This window comes from Myotis brandtii, unplaced genomic scaffold (genome assembly GCF_000412655.1).
Source record: "Myotis brandtii unplaced genomic scaffold, ASM41265v1 scaffold154, whole genome shotgun sequence".
NCBI lineage: Eukaryota > Metazoa > Chordata > Mammalia > Chiroptera > Vespertilionidae > Myotis > Myotis brandtii.
Genome location: NW_005355584.1, coordinates 2841001 through 2845873, shown reverse-complemented (window position 1 = coordinate 2845873; position 4873 = coordinate 2841001).

Sequence of the window (4873 nt, the reverse complement as noted above, 5' to 3'; positions counted from 1 at the left end):
GGGGGGCAGTGGGGGCGGGGAGGGTGTCCCTCAGCCTGGCCTGCGCCCTCTTGCAATCCGGGACCCCTCGGATAGGGTCCCTAGGCCTGGTCGGCAATCAGGGCCTATTGAGGCTTTCCTTCCCCCGACTGCTGGCAGCTGGCCCCGCCCCCGCTACTGCCACTGCTTGCCATCTGTGTGGCGACAGGCGTGGGGTGCGATCACTTGGCTGGCCTGGGCCTCCTTCTGCAGGGCGATTGCTGGCTGGCCCCACACTCCCGCCAGTGTCACTGGCTGGTGGTCTGGGCCTCCCTCTGCAGGGGGATCATGGGGCAATGGTGGGGCCCCCCTACCATTCGCATCGCACCAGCCTTGGCTGGCCTGGCGCCAGTGCATGTCATAGTGTGGTCATCCGGAAGGTCGTCCAGACGGTCGTTCTGCTGTTCAGTCATTTGGTCTATTTACATATTACGCTTTTATTATTACAGATAATCAAAGGCATCCAATTGTGGTGATGTCACAGTGTATAGATTTCACAGAAACTCTTCTTATAACCACTTTATATGCAGATACTTTTAATTTAAAAGGGTTATAGTTTCCTCTTTTGCATAAAAAAGGAAAAAGTGTGATTCTGTTGAGATTAGAGTTCAGAAGAGCAAGCATATTAGGGCTCATTGAAACAAATCTTGTTATTGATGTTGACTTCCTGCTGATCTACTTCTTGCTTTGATGGTGTGAAATCATTTCATTTTGATGTTTTCTGTCTTTTATTTGGGGCAGATTTGGCAGTCAGAATATAAGTAGATGCTTTTTATATGCAAATATGCTTGTGATTACTACATCAAGCTATTCTGTTTATTCTGGAAAGAAAGGTAAAAATTAAAAGGTTGGGTATTTCAATCTCTCTCCCTCTCCCCCTCTCTTTGTCTCTGACTAAATGATTTTTTTAAATATAATGATCCCAATTAATAAGAATCTTTCTGACTTCAATCAGTCCAGCTCACACTCCCTTATTGAGATTCTATGTTATAAGTAATAAAAATGCAAGGGTCACTTACTATGCCATTATGTACCTAAACACACACACACACACACACACACACACACACACACGTATATTATACTGTTGGTCCACACAAAAGACAAAATTATTCTGTGATATTTTGTGTACCACAATTATAATCAGGGCTTAGATTAGATAAAAAGTTAAAGAAGAAAGAGTTAAAGTGAAACAAGTTTTTTAAGGGGCTTGATCTTGTTTTTTCTTTTCTTTTTTTTTTTTACTTATTTTTGTTTTTTCTCCACTGGAAAAATGGAATTTTCGTGTGGTATTGTCATTTCAAACTGTAATGTGATCTCTTTTTCCTGTTTCATTATTCCTATTACCCCATCCCCTCATAAACAATTTTTACACAGTGTTCTGCACCTTTCTATTTTCATGTGTCCTTGAAAACTACAGTGCATTCTGTGTGTATGTTTTTAAAATTTGTTTTATTTGTAAAATTTACAATGATATAAAAATGTTGAAAGATGAGTAAAATGAAAAATTTCAAATCACAATCCTTAGCATGTTGCCTCTTTTCTCTCTGTCATTCTCTCTCTTATTACCTTGGGAGTTGCAAAACTATTATTTTCCAGCCATTACATTCACCTGTAAAGAAGAGGTTTCCCTCTTTCTACACCCTTCTTTTTGATCCATTTATTTTTAAATTTTATTTCAATATGTCAAAACCCCTTGCTATCATTTTTCTTCTTGGTGTTCAAATTGACCCACATTTGGAATGTGAGACCCTGCAGGTGGCTCCACTGAGCCTTCAATGTGACCCTATCATTTCTAAGCGCTTTCTGGTTCAACAGGTTTTGTACTTTCATTTATTCATCTTGTGCTTTCTCTGCACCAGAAATAGAATTGCTCCAAGGAGCCCTGGTTTCTTTTGGTGAGAAGTGGATAGAGGCACCAAGATCTGGGTTTGCTCAGGGCTACTGGGATCTTATTGATCCTTGGGTCTTTCTGTGGGCAGAACTAAAATATACACATTTTAGAAAGTGAGAGTTTATACTAATACCTGTAATTAAAATTCAGTACTGAGTTCTTTCTTACCAGCTTCCCTTCTTCCCCAATGAAAACCCTCTCACCCAACAATAATATATTATTCATTTTTTTCAATAGCACAATACATAAATATCATTTAAAAATTACAACCACAGTATCACTAATGAGACACCTACTAAGTTCAATATTTCTTTGCAATTTGAGTTGTCCCATCCAATTAATGAAAACATATATGTATATATGTATATATGTATATATATATATGCTTTGAGTTTATCAGATACATATTAAAGTTTTCCTCATGTACATGTTACTATGCATATATATCTAATTAAAATATATTATTGTGATATAGACCTCATTTTGTTTCTTACTTTTTTCAACCAGGATTACAGTAAAATCATTTGAAGATCTAGCCATATTGCTGGGTTCATCTAGTCCAGTGGTTCTCAACCTTCCTAATGCCGTGACCTTTTAATACAGTTCCTCATATCTGGTGACCCCCAACCATAAAATTATTTTCGTTTCTACTTCATAACTGTAATTTTGCTACTGCTATGAATCGTAATGTAAATATCTGATATGCTATATGTGTTTTCCGATGGTCGCGACCCACAGGTTGAGAACCGCTGAAGTCCATTGCTCCTAATTCTCAAGGAATTCCAAATAGTGTGTCCACCCCTTTGACTCATCCCTTCCCCCCAGAGATGGATAAGAGGGTTGCCTCAGACCCTTGTGAAAGTGCTCACAAAGCTGCTATTACCACCCCATAGTGTCTCTTATGGAATTCTCTGAGGATTTCTCTGGAATACATACTCAGGAATAGGTTTGATAAATTATTACATACAAATATACTTACTTCTTTGATCATCAGGTTATTCTTTGGAATTGATGTTCTGATTAAACCCCCACCAGAAGTACTTGAGAATACCTTTATCCACATTGCCACCATTAATTGATAGTATCCTTCTTCCTTTACTTTGCTAATGTGAGGGTAATAAAGTAGTACCTTTTTGTTTAAGTGGCTTATTTCTAGATACTAGTGAGTTTTTAAAATCTCTTCCTATGCTTGTTAGCAATTTGCATTTTTCCCTCTGTGAACTGCCCGTTCTTACTTATTGGACGTATTTCTATTGAGTTTTCTGTCTTGTTTGGATGGGAAAGGAACTTTCTAGAGTTAAAGTTTTCATGAGTGGTGATTTTATGTTATTGTTTCAAATAATTCCTCTGCTCTATGTTCCAAGGATTCATCTTTTTCCCCATCACTTTAATATCATCGAAGCCCAGATTCTAACATATCCCAGTCACTTTTGATTATGTAATCAAGTGTAGTTTAAAATTTCACTCTCACCTTCTCTTCAAAATTTCTTCTCTCTGTTCTTCTAGGGTAGGGTTAAGTTTGAACACTTTTGTTAGAGATTGAGGGGTGTGTGTGTGTGTGTGTGTGTGTGTGAGAGAGAGAGAGAGAGAGAGAGAGAGAGAGAGAGAGAGAAATGAAAAAGCATGTGCTTTTCCAAGTGAGAGTATAAAAGTTTCTTCCATTATCATATGGCAAATGGAATAAAAGATGGAATATTCAAATTCAAGGACACTGAAGGGTTGAGTAAATAGAAAAATACCTGATCAAGGTACGTAATTAAAACAGCAGTCAACGCTTAGCACCTCCTGTTAGGAAGAAGAAAATCTAATGTAGATTATGCTTATGGTAACTTTTGAAGATGTGAAGAAGCAGAATTTTAAAACTAATAAATAATTGTGGACTTACGCTAACTATGTGACAGGCACTCTTCTATGCGTTTTACTTAACTTTGCCCTCATAAAAACATCTTTAGTGTAGATACTCATTACCTGTTATTATTTCAGATTAGGAACTGAGATACAGTAATATTACTCGTATGTAACTTGTTAAATAGTGGAGAAAGGGGGATTCAAATGCCATCCCTCTAACTCCTGAGTGTACCCTCTTAATCACTATGGAGTACTGTCCTTGATTATTCTGAAAAGTCAGTTAAATAAGGATGTGCCATGTGGAAGGACATGGGGGAAATGTTATAGGACACCAGACATGGGACAAAGCAATGAGAAGGTGTTAGAACACTTTTTATATGGCTTTGTAGATAGTGCCAAGGAAGTGAGTAACCAGTCACCCGTAAAGGTGGCTAACTTGATAATGCATCCTTCTGGTGGCACTTCTTGCTTTCCAGCTCCCGATTGCTCATGCATTAGCCTTTGTCATCCGCCCTAAGGGACAGTAGGAACAAGGCAGTGGTAATGGGTCTATCGCAGGAAGCTAGCTGTGAAGGTGGGGAGAGGGGTTTGTGTGCAACTAATAGGTGGGTTGTTTTTTTTTTAATCATAGAAAGTTTAGACTACTGATTCTTAACCCTGGCTGCATAATAAAATTATCTGGAGAGTTGTTTGTTTTAAAAAAAACAACTTCATTTTTTAGGGCAGTTTTAGGTTAACAGCAAAATTGAGGAAAAAAAGCACAGAGATTTCCCATTTATCATCCCTGCCCCCCACACACATAGGCTCCCCCATTATGAACATCCCCCACCGGAGTGCCTGAGTGGTATGTTTGTTACAACTGATGAACTTACATTGACACATCATAACCCATAGTTTACATTAAAGTTCACTCTTAGTGTTGTACATTTCACACGTTTGAATGAATATACTATAAGGACATGTGTGCATCATTGCCCCAGAGTGTTTCCACTGCCCCAACCATCCTGCGTGTTCTACCCACTTAGGTTTATACTTCCCATCCACTCCCACCATCCCAAACCCTGGCAACCACTAAGCTTTTTACTGTCTTTGGAGAGAATTTTAAATATAATT